The sequence below is a fragment of the Monodelphis domestica genome, chromosome 7 (assembly GCF_027887165.1).
Source record: "Monodelphis domestica isolate mMonDom1 chromosome 7, mMonDom1.pri, whole genome shotgun sequence".
In the NCBI taxonomy this organism is placed as follows: Eukaryota; Metazoa; Chordata; class Mammalia; order Didelphimorphia; family Didelphidae; genus Monodelphis; species Monodelphis domestica.
The window spans coordinates 5570095-5586591 of NC_077233.1; the positions used below are offsets into that span (position 1 = coordinate 5570095).

The window sequence follows — 16497 nt, forward strand, 5'->3', positions numbered from 1 at the left end:
TTTGAATGCGATATGCCAATGACTTGGTCACCAATCACTTGCTTTGGGTGAAGTGCTGGGCTAAGTGCAGAAGATACCAAAACTAATTTTAAAAAAATCAGTGCCCTCAAGGGTGCATTCCAGGAAAGGGGAAGATAGGAAAAGGGGGAGTGGATGGAATGTCATCTCCTGGGAAGTCTTTTGGGGGAGGTTGCTGAGGATGACCTCTAGAGGAAAGGAGACAAATTTGAGCTGAGTCTTGAGGGAAGCCAAGAGGCAGAAGGGAGGAAGCTGAGCCTTCTAGGCCCCAGGAGCAGCCAGGATAAAGGGTTACAAATGGGAAATAGAGTTTGGTGCGCAAAAAACAGCATGCACAAAGGGTGGACAGTGGAGTAAAGGAGAAGAATTTATGTGTGACTTGAGAGCATTCACGAGCTGGAATAGTTAAACTATATATATGTATGTATGTATGTATGTATCTTATTTAATAGCATACAGCACTTGCACCGGGAGGCCTGGAGGATTTTTCCCAACATATGTTACTGTCAAGAACCCTCCCTGGGGAAACAGCCCAATTCTCTTCTTCTCTGATCTTGAAGCAAAGAGTTTTCTCACCCCATCTCCTTGCCATCACTCAGAGAAAATGGCTTGCAAGGAATGTCAAGGGAGTCCCAGAAAAAAATGGACCGATCGGAGCACCCAGACATCCAGGCTCCCCAAATTAACTGTTCCATTCAGGCCAAAGCAGTGCTCCTAGATATGAAGAATTAATGGTGTCCCGAGTAGGTTTCACAGGGCTCTTTTGTGCTCAGTGTTAAATACTGAACATTAATTATACAACGTGCCAAGTGAAGCCATGTGCTAGAATACTTACAATCCAGCCTAGCATTGCTCAGCAGGGAAAGTGAGCAGACTCTCTTGAGTCCTTCTGCTAGGTGTTGCCCAGTTCAATAGCCATAGTCAGATGCTAAGCATATCCAATGGAGTGTCACCAGTCATGAAGTGCTTTTCATCCATTATCTCAGTGGAGCCCACATTACTACAGTTCTGTGAAATCCGTGCTATAACTATTCCTACCAGAGAGATAACCATACTGAGACTTAGAGATAGGTGACTCATCCAGGGTCAAACAGCTCTTTTGTTTTAGAAGTGGGAACCCAACCTGAGTCCTCCTAATTCTAAGCTCTCTACTCTTTCTATCATGTAACACTTGTCTTGGCTGTGTGGGGTCTCTCTGCCATCTTTGGGATTCTCCAAAGAAACTAGGCAGAGGACAAACCTGTTGAGTGTCACAGAGTCCACTCTCTATGCTGATGTGAACTTTCCATTTCTGGCCTCTGGCCTGCCATGACTGCTCCAACCTCCCAACTGGGCACCCAGAGATCGTATCTAGACAGAGAGGAACCCTTAGCTCTGAATTCCCGGGGCCATGCTTCTTCCTTCTGGCCAAGCTTTCCCCGCATCCCACTGCTGCCTCTACTTTCTACCTCTACGGTGGCTCTTAGGGCAGCAATCAAAGCAACAGAACTATTGCATCCATAAAGGATATGTTGACGCTCTGCTCTCTGGCTCCACTCTCCATTCTTGTGATTTCCCAGATGTACTTCTCCCCCCTTACGCTAAGACCCCACCATGATCTATATCATCTCCCCCTTTTAACTCTTTGTGGGCAAGGGCTACCCCCCTTTTGTGTTGGCCACCTCTGTTTGAATGCCAAGCTTGGTATCTGAAATTCATTTCTAAGAGTCCAATGCCTGGCACTTGAAATCCTGGGAGTAAATCCTGTTCACTTGGTGTCTATCTTATATTCGTATCATTGTTTTCATGTTGTGTCCCCCCCCCCCCAAGAGAAAATGAGCTTCTTGAAGGCAGGGCCTGAGTTTTTATATTCCTTTTTATGTCTGGAGATCAATCAGTGCCTAGCATACAGTATGCATTGAATAAATGCTTTTCACTCAGTAGGTAAATAAAGGCAGATAAAACTGATCTCACTCTTCTCCTGTCTCAACTTTGAAGGCTTATTGGCCTCCCTACCTTCACCCCATCTCAGCTTCCTAAAGGGGAGTAAAGCTCCAAGGTTTTCTCCAAGGAAAGGTTGGGTCAGGAGCTACAAGAATGGGCTTTAGAAACTTTGTGGTTCAAAGTGGGATGTGTCAAGAGTGAGTAAAGCCTGTCCTTCCACGAACACTCCCACAGATGTACACGCACACACAGACACACACACACAAACATATATATTCCCAAACATTGCTGGCTGGGTAGGAGTCATCTGAGCTGAACCCAAAAACAGATCAGTGTCTATCCATGTGGGGAACAGGGCAACATTTGTGAAGCCCCAAGGCAGTGGTTGGGTTGGGGTGTTTCTTTGGTGGTTGCTTGTTGTTGCCCCTGTGGTCTAAACCCAAAAGACCAAAATAGGGCCACAAACCAGTGATTATTCACACACAGAAGAGCTTATGTCAGAGCATGAGTCAAAGGAAGTACACCTCAAAGGAACAGCAGGGGCCATTGTGTTCTAAAACCAGGAGCAGGCTCCATGCCTATAGCCTACAGGGCCTTCAGGAGAGCACATTTAGCCTGGTGAACTGGTGAAGTGCTTTGCTATGCCTCCTTGCTGACTTGACACATTCATACATACAGCTTTGCATTCATTCTCACTGACTTTTGTACCTTATGGGGCCTGTGATCTCACTGGTGGCGGAACTCCCGCTAGTACCAATCCATCTCACAAGGTATCCCTGCCTACAGATGCCATATTTTTTCACCAGAATTCACTAGTCCTTCTCCCGTCCCTTTTCCAAAGGGTGCTCCCCTCCCTGTGCATAATGCACCAGATGTTTTCCTCTTTCCCTTTTGCTTGGGATCTTGGGAGTGTCCATGGAGCATGTCATTGCCTATCAGCAGCAAGTTAATTCAATCCACCTTTATTAAGCACCTACCAGGTGCCAGGCTCTAAGAATTAGGTACTAATACGAGGCATTAGGCTCCCAAACACAAATCCTTGCTTGTGAGGAGCTTGTGGTCTCTAATTACCTTTGGAAAGCCACTGCTCCATTCTGAACCTCAGTTTACTTTATTCAAAAGAAGGGGTTGTACAAGATGATCTCTAGCCTTAAATTTCCTTCTAGCTCTAAAACTGGTGAATTCTCCCCCAGATCCCTGGGCCACACCCTTTTCTGATCATTAGTATCCTCCATGGTGTCTCCTATTGCATATCTTAAACACCCAGTTTCACCAGTAGCATGATCAACTTTACCCATTCCTATTGCTTCTGCTGTAAGCGATCCAACATTCACTCACTAATTGCCTGCAGGCAGCAGGACCTGTGAAGGTCACTGATGCCATGAAGACAAAACTAAAGAAGTGAACTACTGCCTCCCTGCCCATAAGGAGGTTTGATTCTCCTGGAATCCCAATTCTGCTAAGATGGCGGCATTCCAAGATTCCTGACCATGAAACATCATGGGGGGAATATTGATATAGAAGAAACGCGCTTGGGCAGAATGAAGTGGATGGAGTCCTAAAAGTCCTGAAAAAATGTACAAGCTGATATCCGTTCAAGCGAGGACTTATGATGTGTATAAACATCCATGTGTCATGTGTGTGTGCATGCGTGTGTATGTACAGACAGCCCAACAGGCATCCCTTCCATATTTATGCCATAGTCTGGCAATATTCATTTTTCATATATTTGGTTCTCTAGAATGGGGATTACATTGACTTCTTGGCATGGCTTTTTATATTCACTATGGAAGTTTTTAAGTACTATAAGCACAGTATGACTACAGAACTGTTTCCTGTGAATGGAAGCCTCTAGGAAACCTCACGGTCAGAAGGGAAGATTTCTTTCTTTTGAACTTCGGTCCTGCAGGCAGGAGGACAGCTTCCAGGATGCTGCTGAGCATCCCATGTCTGTCAGATAACACTATTACAATTAGTTGACTGCTGAACAAAATTAGCTCCTGATTCTCACATCTGTCACAGAGCTCAGATGTGTTTTAATACAAGTTTGGGCAAACATATTTTTGAGGAGAATCTTGAAAGATGCATTTTCCCTACCATTTCAATTGATCTAAAATTATTTAAACAATAGATTCACCAGTACCTTCTCTTATCTCCACCTCAGCTGCATTACCAAAAAAGACATGATTTCCAGAAGAAAAAAATCGACAAGAATCCATCTGTTCCCTGTCCGTGGTTGTACATGCAAATGTAGACATTCTAATACTATTACAGAAATCTTATTATATTAATCTATATATTAATATATTGAAGTAATTAATACATCAAGGGAATTGTCAAGTTTGGCAATTGGCCGATCTCTTCAGTCAATATTGGGATGGGGTAAAAGCCGTGACCATGATTATTTTCTCAATCCTCATTTTTACAAACATGAGATGGTGTATGATTGTGATTGAATACTCCTGCCCTGTAAGAAATGATGAGCAAATTAATGTTGGAAAAACATGGAAAGAGCTGTATGAAATGAAGACGAGTGGAATGAGCAGAACCAAGAGAAAATTCTACACAGCAAGAGAAATATTCTTGATCAATGACTTGCATATGTTCACCTCCAGAGAAAGAACTGACTAATAGAAATAAGACATAGTTTTATATATGCGTGTATCTCTTTGTCAAATGGTACCTTCTCTAATGGAGGAGAAGGGGAAGGAAAAGAAAGAATTAACTGGCTATTTTACTACTAAAAAAAACAGAAAAATAAATTGAAATTAAAAAATACATTGATCCAAATTAAAAAATATCCTTTAAACTATTATAGATTGATTCTAAAAGGAAGTCACTTAGCAAATAGAATATAAGAATTGAATTCTTGTGCATCAATAAAATTCCTGCCAAACTGGAAATATATAGTTAAAAATATGGCTTGGAAATACTTCATGTGAAGATTAAATCTTCAGTGGGTCTTAGAAGTATGATAGAGATTCTGAGAGGAAAAAGAGGGAGACTTAAGAAAATGGAAAATGGAGTTTCCCATGTGAAGAGCAATAAATAGGCAGTTTGGGCTGGATTGTAAGGGACATTAAGGGGAGGAATGCATAACCAGGCTGGAAATGAAGTTGGGGGAAATTGTGAAGAGCTTCACATACCAAAGATTCATGTTTGGTCCTAAAGGTAATAGTGAGTCACTGGAGTTTGTTGAACAGAAGAGTGACCTGGTCAGACTTTGTACTTTAGGCAGGCAGTCAATTAACATGCATTAAGGGCTAACTATGTACCAGACACTAGAATAAACACTTGGGATACAGAGAAGGGTCAAAGAGAGTATCTGTCCCCGAAGAACTCATAGTCTCTTCACGGAGATAACATGCAAACAACTACAGATAACAGGATAAACAGGAAATAGTCAACTGAGAAAAGGCACTAGAATGAAGGACTGGAAAAGCTTCCCATAGGAGGTGGGAAATAATTTGGGGAACATTGAGTAGAGTATGGATTGGGGAATGGAGAGACTTGACTCAAAGAGATTATTTGAAAGAAAAATAGTTTAGGAAAGGAATGACAAGTCTTACTTAAGGCAATGATCATATGAATGGAGAACTTTGGAGGCACAAGTGGTCACATTTGGCAGCTCCTTGAATATATGGAATGAGGAAGAGGGAAGAGTCAAGGATGACAACAAGATTGTAAACTTGGGTGGCTGACAGATGACATACTCAAAAGAAAATAGAGAAATTTGAGAATGTGGATGGCTTAGGGAAAAGAGAAACCAATCTGTTTAAGTCATGTTGAGTCTGATAAGTCTTGAGTACTTCAAGTTTGAAATGTCTGATGGTTGATGGGGGACTGAAGTCCAAGTTAGAACCTGGGGTGGGTTTTCTGAAGTGGGAGTCAGTATATTGAGATGATAATTAAGTGTATGGGAGCTGATGAGGTTACCAAAGTTGAGGGAATATGTAAAATAAGGAAAGGGAAGTGAAGACCGAACCAGGGGGAAACACTTATGGACACTTATGGACACTTATAGATAGGAGACATAGTATGAATGACAAACCAACAAAGGAGAATGTAGGAGATTGTAAACTCTTTGAGGGTGAGGCCTGTTGGTTTGTTTTATTTTGTGTGTGTGTATGTGTGTGTGTGTGTGACTATTCTCAGCCTTTATTCATGCTAGGATTTTAAAATGTGATGAGAGAGAGAGAGAGAGAGAGAGAGAGAGAGAGAGAGAGAGAGAGAGAGAGAGAGAGAGAGAGAGAGAGAGAGAGAGAGAAGGGCAGAAACAGAGACAGAGAGACAGACAGAGAGAGAGAGAGAGAGAGAGAGAGAGAGAGAGAGAGAGAGAGAGTGGACGGGTTCATAACAACTCTTGCCTATTGGCTCTTGGATAGGGCATTATGCTAGATTCTCCAGTAGAGTAGAAATACACTTGAGTTCTTCAGTTCTATAAGACATGTGGAGCAATCATGTTTCTTCCCTTCTGCCAGGGGCCTAGAAAGTCCTGCCTTTGTTTTAAGGCCTAGGTTGGAACACAACCTCACAATGCAAAGGTGTGTGTGTCCTTGTGCTCCAGGAGGCCAGATCTTGGGGCAGCCTTTTCCCTCTGATAATAATTCTCTTTCATGGCTTTTGGAAAGTCACATGCTCTGTGCTCCCATTCTCCTGTGGGGCGTGATGTCAGGATGCCCACACTGCAGGCGAGGGCACAATGACAAAGTGCCTGAAGAATGTTCTTTTGACAGAAAGTGTCAAAACTTATAGTAAAGGATTATTCTTACTTTTAAAAATAGAAATTACAAAAGAAATGTGCTGGTACCTGAGGGGATTAGCTCATCATCCCCAGCAGCTGAAGCTATGCAAGAAGATGACTACAGCTCAAAGAAGGTGATGTGATTCACTCTGGCATTGGCCCTGGTGTCAATATTCTTGTTCTAATTTCATGGAAGCCTTAATGGTCCAGCTTCATGATTGATGTTCTATGAAGAACAGCTCCCACTGGAGAAATAGCTCCCCCCAGGTCATGGGGACCTACTGGAACAGCCTTGGAGATTTGGCTTTTGGTGGACTCCATTCCCTGGATGTTTCTGGAGGCCAAAAAAAAAAAAAAAAACAAGTCTAGTAAAGAAAAGCCTTTAAAAGCAGGGGAAATAATTGGAACTTTCCTAAGGAGGCTTTAGGGAGCCACTCTTTGAGCAGAGGAGCAACAGGACCAAGAATAGCCAACATGTGAAGGAATGCATTCAGGCAAGCATATATTAGCTGCTTTAGCCTCACATTCCTAGGAAAGTGACAAGGTCAGGTGCCATCATCCCTGTGAAACTCTAATCCAAAGAAATTGGGGAAACTCAGCCCAAGATCCTATTCCTCAGTAGTTGATGTCAAGATTAAAAAACTCCTGATTCTAATATTAACCATTAGACTCTGGAGTCCTACTCCAAAAAAAGACTGAGTGAAGACCCAAAGGTAGGGTAGAACAGTTTCAGGAGTTATAGAAAATGCTGAAGATCATGACATAACAGGGGGACTGGCAACTCTGACCCTGAGTTCTGAGTGCCATCTTTCCAGGTATCATGATGATCTCGGCGTGCCTAGAGGAATGTAGTAGGAGAAAAGGTTTATGGATGAGAGAGTAGCCAATCAGTGCTCTAAAAAATATCATCAAGCCCATTGCCTAGGAATGGTGGGTCTGTAGCAATTGAATTTGGTATCTTATAATGCTGTAGACTCAAGTTCACGCTAAGATGGTTCATCTCAGGCCCCTTCTAGGAGTTCTGTCAAAGTCCATTCTTTTGGTGTAGACTGCTAGATGACAGAAGTTTAGACCTCTCAAGGTTATTATACATCAGCAAAGCAGTTGACGGTATCCTTGAATGAATGACTATTAAGAAATATTTAAATACTTACTGAGCGTCAGGCATTATTCTAAATGAGAGGGATACAAATACAAGCAAGCAACATAGGCCCTACTGGCTGGCATGGAGCTTAGGTTCTAAGAGAGGCAGGTCTCCCATATAGGGAGGGTGTTTTATTCAGGAAAGTCATCCAAATGTTGATTAGTGTATTAGGCCATTGATTGAGATGTCCCTACTGGAAATGGTCCTGCAGATTTGATTACTATTTTCAGAGCTAGACTGGGAAAGATGTATGCGGGAGTGGTAGAGATGTAAAAAGTATTTACATGGTGCCATAATGCAGGAAATAACAAATAGGAAGCATTTGGGAAGAAAGACCCTTATGAATTGGTCAGAAATCCAGGCCCAAAGTTCTGAGCTGGCTAGCATTCTTCCTGTACTCAAGAACCCTGGGTTGCCTGGGGAGCTAGAAGTAGAGGTAAGAAAAGTGCCCTAAATGAATAACCAGCTCCAAAGATCAGTGAACCATGGAAATCTGTATTAACAGTATCTGTCCCTTCTTCCTTTCCCCTTCCCAAAAAACACACACACACACACACACACACACACACACACACACACACACACACACACACACTGCCACTTTTTAACCACACCAGTCCTCCATGGCTTCATCAGTGTGGGTCCTCTCCATACTAACAGAGATCCAAATACATCAGTTTGAGTTTCTGAGGTCCCCACCCCACTTTCCACCACCAAGTCAAAGGAAGCTGATTCACTAATAAAGGGAAAAAATGTGGCCACATGAAACATCAACCATGGAGCATCCTCTAGTCCCAGCATTCCAGAACTTTGGAATTCAAGGCACAGCCATTATCTAATAAATCCAGACAACTGGACAGGGCTCAAGACCAATTATCCTGGCTTATGAGGCTCAGTGGGTGACTGCTGTTGTTGCTGCTCCTGCTAACTTTTCATACATTAAGTATGGATTCCAATCCTGACTGCTACTATTGTTTTGTTCATTTCACAAGCAGAATGATCTTAGGAAATTCTCTTGATTTAGATCTGGGCTTCTACGTGAAACAAAGAGGTGGGAGTCAATGACCTCAAAGATCATTTCTCCTTTAGGTTAAAGAACCTATGGGATTATGCTTTTATCAAGAATATTCTTGTTGATCTAAGTACCTTCTCTTATCTGCTGGTGTTAATAAGTGGTAGAGTCCGGTTCATGGAGAAGTAATATGGCATTAAAAAAAAAAAAGGCTTACCTTGGTCCCAAGAAGATGTGGATTTGAGTTTTCCTTCTGTCACATTCTGGCTGTGTGACACTGGGTAGGTCATTTAACTCTTCAGGACCCTAAGGCAATTCTAGAAGACTGGGAGTTAGAGAAGAGTTAGAGACCAGTATTGAGAGAAAAAGCTTCTCACTGGGAGTTCCCTACCCTGTTGAAATCACAGATCTGATTGAAAAATGAATAGCCTGGTCAATGAAGGGATTCCAGGAACCAGAATCTCCTGTAGAGAAGATGGAGAAGTGTGAGCCAGATGGTGGAAAAATTAGCTGGTTATGAGATGTTTAGAATACCTAGAACCCAACATTAGTCCTGAATAGGTTGATGTCAATAGGAAGGAATTTTCTTCCAGTGAAACCCCTTTGTCTAGGAGCCATGTTTTCTCTCCTTGGAATGCTCTCCCCACCAGTCCAATTCACTTTGGAGAATCACTAGCTTCCCTTAAGGTGTGACTTTCATCCAACTCTTGTGGGAAGCCTCACTCACTTCCCTAGTTGTTAGTTATCTCCCAACTCCGTTTCCCCACTTACTCTTACTTATCAATGTGTTGTGTTTTCTCATTAGAATGCCAGTTCTTTGTTGTTTCATCTTTTTTATTTGAATCTCCAGCATGCTGGCTGGCACAAAGTAGGAACTTAATAAATGTGATGGCCTGACTGTTGACTTGCAGGTTCTCTTCCAAATATGGGTCAGTGATGATGATGTCTAACCTTTGTTTTGTAGAGAAAACTGAAGCCAGAGAAAGCAAGAGAGCCGCCTGAGGTTACACAGCAAATTGAGAGCAGAGATAGGATGAGGACTGCAATCTTCTAGATCCAAGGGCAGCACATTTGCCACCATACTAACCCCAAAGGACAGTGGGGGATTTTGTTTGGATATCTGAGATCTGTTTTTACTTAGGACTATTGACTGGCTGAGATGTTTCTGGGTATCTCAGTGTCTGGGGGAGGGTGCAGGCTGCAGCAGGAGGGTTCTCCTTCCCCTTCCCCCTTCCTTCTCCCTCTTCAAACAAGGAAATACCATAGATGTAAAAAAAAAAGCATACTCTAATTTGGCCCAGTGATTCCCATTAATCCTGTAGACTGTGAGCAGCAGGCTTCCTCTAAACCTCACCAATCCTTCATCCCTGTGAACTATCTCACACAGGAAGCCGCAGACTTCGTGCTCACAGGGAAATTTCTAGAAAGCAAAATGTGATTAGTAAAAATAAAGAAACTAGTCTTCCTGCAGGGGATCAAAGAAGCCAAGGACTTTAAGGACTGAGAGCCATTTGACAATTGTCTTTGGTGGAAGAATTAATAAATATCACAGTATCCTTACAGTATGAGCCAATGGGGTTGGGAATGGAAGAAAGTCAAAAGTGCATCTCAGCAATGGGAGGGGGCTAAGTGCCTCTGGAATCTGACCCCCCCCCCAATAATCAGTATGGCCCAGACTAATAGGATGAAGCTGATCTGTTTCTGGGTCCAAATAGAAGAGCTCTGGGGTGGGAACATAAGGCTTTCCAAACCCACGAGAAGCCTTAAGGTAGGAAGATAGAAAAAGGATAGAAGTTCTGGATGCCACGAAGGGCATGAGGGAGCCAAATTCAAGATGTCAATAATGAGTCAGAGATCAGTTATCATTAATATCTTGGAGCTGCAGCCATGCCCCAATCAATGGACGTCACTGAAAGGCTATATTCCGTCCAGAGATCCCAATTTAACACTACACCAGTCAGAGGATGATATAGCTCAGCTAAGAGATTGAATAGAGACTAATAGAGAGAATTAGAGAATGCTAAGTATTAGCATTGGAAAAGAAAGAGACACCTGGCCAAAGGCCAGGCCTCAGGTAGAGATAGAGGGAAAAGAAGAAGGTGTAAAGACAGTGTTGAGCAAACCTGTGAGATCATCCAAGAAGAGAGGAAGAAGAAGGGAAAAGGGATGGCCACGCTCCCTTTTTAATCTCTTTGATACACAAATGTACTCAATACATATTGATGAGTTACATAGTGTATTGCCATTGGATAATTGCAAATGACAAGGTGAAGGTCGAGTTTTTATCCTCAGGTGAGTGAGACAAAGGGAAGCAAGGTTTTGCGCCCTAACTCCAGCCATGCTGGGAACAGAGTTCATTGCCATGTGCAGAATGGCCATGTGCCCACACACAATCCTTGCCTCTTCATAATACCTATTGGCTGGACTGCTACAGAACACATCTGAGGTTTCGTTAGGCCACCCTCCTATACCCAAATACCCTCAGCCTACAGAAAAGGACCTCCTGTAGAAGAAACCATCCTGGGTCAATTTCTCTTGGAAGAGGACCCAATGTTCAAAGTGCTAGTCAGCACTGATCAACCCCACATGTCCACTGGTCATTATTAACCCAAAGGACATGGATGCTGGCTCACTGTTCAACTTGAACAAATTCTCTGAGAAGGAAGAGGGATTCACAAAATGGACACATTGCTGACATACTCTCTGGAGTCAGAGAGAGTTGGCGTTGATTCCTACTGAAGTAGACTAGAAGCACAATCCACAGAAAGGAGGGAACATTCCAGGGAAATGCCTGAAAAGAAATCATTTAGTGCTTGAGGGGAGGAGGGACAAGCCCTACTTTGGGCCTCCTTTTCCCCCATCTCCCTTCCCCCTTTACCAGAGGACAACCCTTGTGAACTTCCGAGTGGTGGAGGATTTTGAGTTTTAGGGGAAATATTTTCTGGGAGCTGTTTTTACTATCCCACCCTAGTAAATATTCCTTTCCAAAAGCCACTTCACTCTAGGTGATAAATTGAAACCACCTCCTGGGCAATGGGGGAACACACTGATGAGACCTCAAGAGCTATCATGCCAGAAAACTGCCTCTCAACTCCTAGACCTAGGGGAAAGCTAAGGACCTTGCCCTGAGGGCCAGTGGGGCTTAAAAGAGTACTTCCAGTCTTGACACCACTGATAAGTGAATTCTAACAATTGTCTTTTGCCTAAGGAATATTTGCTGAAAAGATATAACCAGAGCCAAAATGTCGACCTACAGGCTAGACGGGGAGCACCCTCTCTTCTAAACTGCCACAGTCCCTGGGAAAAGAGCATTCCTACTTCAAGTGGCTGCATGGATCTTCTCACCACCAAGCTTACTTCTGGATTTCGTAGAGGTAATGAGTGAACCATTACCTTGTTTATAGGATAGAGCAGATCAGCTACTGGCTTGGTCCTTGCCCACCTCCCCTATTCCCCTCCCACCACTGGCCTCACACCTGGATCAGTTAGGACAGCTCTAACAGTCTCTGCCATGGACTCCCTTCACTGGGCTTTGATCTTTGGAAGCTCAGAAAGTTCTTCCTCCTCCAAAACTCCCTCACCTAAAATCATGAAAGCTTCAAGAGAACAGGGTTCAAAGAAACAGCTAGGCTTCTCATTGGAAAGTGAGCCCCATGGCAACTCGGGGGGGGGTAACTGCTGAGCCCTGAATTCCATTTGTGTCTTCAGAGACAAATATGAGCAGCCCTTGTAGGTCAGCGGTCATGTAGACAACATCTTGACCTTCCCGATTTAGGGGAGGCAGGAAGTCTCAAAGATGGCAGATGCCTTAAAATACCAATGCAGTGTTGATGAGGGAGGTTCAAAGCTCCCCTGACTATAGAAGTCTCTGCCCAGTATGACTGTACAAACTGGGAACAGGAAGGTGATGGTAGCTCTCCCTGTAACCAAAAACATGTTTTCACTGTCATGGTCTTGTGCCTCTATTGACTATCGACTAGTACCTGGTCATCAAAAGATATTAATGAAAGAAGACTCTTCACACACACACACACACACACACACACACACACACACATACACCTGTTAGTAATCTTGCAGAAGCTATTATATGCCAAGTTCTCTATTCTGACAGTGCTCTGGAGAGCTGGAACGACATTTGGCCAACTTAAGCCCCTGCCAACCCTCTTCTTTGCTCCCCATTTTCTCATAGAGGTGGGGAAGGGGAAGGTCTATAGGTCACTGAATCTATATTCAGCAGCACCTTGATATGTTATCCTTTGTTAACAGCCCCAAGATCCAGGACTCCTCTCCCAGGCCATTTATCCTGTCCTGAAATGAGAAGTGATGCACTAAGAAGAGTGAGAGGCTGGATTTCAGATGAGATGACCTGGGGACAAAGTATAGTTCTACTCCTGACTCCCTGCGTGACTTCAAGATCCCAGGATTCAGCATCAAAGACCTTAGGTTAGAGGGGACCTCTAAGATCATCTTGTCTAACACTTTTTTTAATAAACTTAAGTCTAGGGAGGTAAGATGTCTTGCTCTAGGTTACCCATGTAAGAAGCATTAGAGGTGGGGGTTAAATCTAGGCCCTCTGACTCCACGGTCAGTACTCAGAACCACCAAACCCAACCCATACCTGTATCAAAAATCTCTCCAACAAAATCTGCAACCAGTAATCTTTAATCAAAGACCTTTAGCATGGGGAAACCTAGGGTACAAATAATTATTAGGAATTCTCTAAGTCCCTTCTGTTCTTGCGGCCTCAGTTTCCTCATCTGTAAACTGATGAGTTTGAACTATATGTCTAAGGTATCTTTTAGCTCAAAGACTTTTTTATATTATTCTATATTCTATATGGCTCAGACTGGACCATCAATGTCTATTCACAGGCCTGCACCCAACTCTAAAGTTAATTGACATGCAAACATTTAGCCAGTTTCCCTTCCACACGGAAATGGTTCTCCCTTATGAGGCATCCTAGTAGCCCCTATCTCCTATGGGTTCACCATTTTGGTGCCTGAATTAGTGCAGACACCCAATTGGCTTAGCTCCCTTATAGTTCATAACTGTTGACCTCAAGAGATCCACCAGTTTTAGCCTCTCCAGGGATAACAGATGTAAGCCACCAAGCCTGGCCTGACTATTCCTTCCAACACATTGCTTGGAAACCTGTGATATACAGTAGAAAGCACAACTCTCTTCCACTCCCAGAATTATAGCAGCATGCTATCCATTACTGATCAGAATCCTTGATTTCCTCTGTTTCTTGGTTGAAATCAGTTTGGTTTATGCATGTCAATATTGTCACTCCTAAATCAGCTCCTTGTTCACATTAATCTTCTGTAGCATAGATCATGCCTGGATAGAGGTAGCAGATCTGCAAGTATATGTGGCATTGATCACTAAAGAGAAACAAGAAAGATGGTGACAATGTCTTTGTACTCAACAGAAGTAGTAAAATGACTGATGGCTACCTCCAACCCCTAGTCTTCTCCAGGCTTTAACATCTATAATTTCTTTGGCTGTTATTGACATGGGATGGACCCAAAGACTTTCTTCATTCTATTTTTCTTTCTTTTGCTTCTTCCTTTATGTTTTTTCTGCAATGAAATATTTGAACCTGTGACATAGGTCATGCCTAAACAATAGCAAACATCAATTTCCTTTTATCAGAGAAAATACTGAATATAGTTAGAAAATAAAGCAAAAAATTCATTCTAAACTAACAAAACTCCTTGACAAATGTATCCAGAAGACACCTTGGATACTAGAGGACCCTAACTCCTAGCTGACCTAAAATGATGATCTGGAGTCCAATTTTGAATCCTTTCAATGACTATGACTCTGGGTGACCTTCCTACAAATCACTTACTTTCTGCCATATTTCTGTCTTTGCCTTTATGTATTTTCACATCCTCCCCCCCCCCAGGTTTCCTTGATTTGATGATAAAAATAATATTCCTTTGACACTAAACAATAAATAGAGAAGGCTAAATAATTAACTCTTTTATAATTCTTGCTATTATAGGAAAGTTCTAGCTTGAATATTACTGTGTTAAAAACCCAAGAAAGACTTGTGGAGTGATTAGAAGGACTTGGATGGAACAATAAATTGTCCAAGACTGAAAGAAGGTGAAAATGATAATGAACAAAATTTTCCTTGGGCATTCCATTCTATTTTTTCCACAAGAATTTATTAACCTTTACTTGGGATGCAAAGAGAAAAAGGAAACAGTCCCTACCTTCTGAGAGCTTACATTCTATTAAAAGTTAAATCTTAGGAAATTTCCTGAAGATTTCTATAGAAGTCTCTATGTATCCCCAGGTTAACTACCCATTTTTCTATGATTGAGATCTTCATGTAAGGCATTCAAGAGTATGTTCATATGTTCTAGGCACTAATATCCTACCTGGAAGATGGGACTCTTCAGTGCATTACTGAACTCCTGCTAAGAACACTCACTTAGGAACTGATGAAACCTTTGGATAAATGAATTGCTTCCTGTTAATGGTTCTGATTTTATAAAAGCAAGATTTGTATGTTTGCAGTCCATTGATTTGTTTATTCAATTCAATAATATAACTAACTCTTATGTTTGGTATATATATATATATATATATATATATATATATATATATATATATGTATGTATAGTTAAAAATGAAGGAATCTCTGATACTGAGTTGCTTGTATTCTGCTGGTAGGATACAATGTCAGTCAATCAGTCAACCAACAATTATTATCCAATACTTTATAACTTAAGGAGCTCCTTGGGCCCCATGAAAAGGCCAATAATATTTCAGAGATAGAACTTCAATAAAGACTTTCATAACTCCAATTCCAGTCGGTCATCCACTATGAAACATTGTCTCACATAAATCTGTATTTGTGTCTACGTCTATATCTATCTGTCTGTTCGTCTATCTAAAAAAGAAAGGGGAATGAATGAACGAACAAACAAATGAATGAAGGAATGTAGGAAATTTAGTGCTATTTAGAGGAGAGAAGGATACAGCAAACTGAAGTTTCAGTGAAAGGAAAACTATGGCATAATCAACTCCTTTATTGCTCAGGATAAATGACAAAGTAAATCTATACCAATTATATTCCAACTAATAGCATACCATGTGACATATAGGAACAGAAATCATGCAAGAGGTTGGGTACACCTAAATATCATTATAATTAAAGTATTCTTCCACTCACAAATGTGGCACATACTTTGTGTTAACTACCTAAACTCTTCCTCTTACTGATGAATCAAATTTCAGAAAGACAAGTTCAAATCTACCTCAAACATTTTCTAGTTGTGTGTTGTGGTGGTGGTGGTGGTGATGATGGTGGTGGTGGTTGTTCAGTTGTGTCTGACTCCCATTTGGGGTATTCTTGATAGAAATTCTGTTGAGGTTTGCCTTTTTTCCCTTTTCCTTCTCTAAGCTCATTTGACAGATGAAGAAACTGAGGCAAGTAGGATAAAGTGGGTTATGCAGAGTCATGCAGCTAGTAAGGCTCTGAGACCAGGCATGAACTCATGAAGATGAGTCTTCCTGACTCCTAGAGTCTAGAGCTCTCTATCCACTATGTTGGCTGACTGTCCCATAAAGTTACTTTTTTTAATTTTATTTTTTTAACAAGATCTAAAAGAAATAACATATATCAAGTGATTTGTA

The 16497-nt window shown here is 42.0% G+C and overlaps 1 long non-coding RNA gene across 2 annotated transcripts in view; it reads left to right on the plus strand.

Moving 5' to 3' along the window:
• The window catches only part of LOC103095431 (uncharacterized), a 29305-nt gene extending 13952 nt beyond the window's left edge, over positions 1–15353 (plus strand). The window contains exons 2-4 of one of the 2 annotated variants that reach the window (XR_473911.3): positions 12050–12215; positions 13111–13287; positions 15222–15353. This is a non-coding gene — a long non-coding RNA (uncharacterized LOC103095431). Of the gene's footprint in view, positions 1–12049; positions 12216–13110; positions 13384–15221 lie in introns of those variants that run through there. The other variant, XR_473912.3, reaches the window with a different exon arrangement.
• Positions 15354–16497: the final 1144 nt, after the last annotated feature.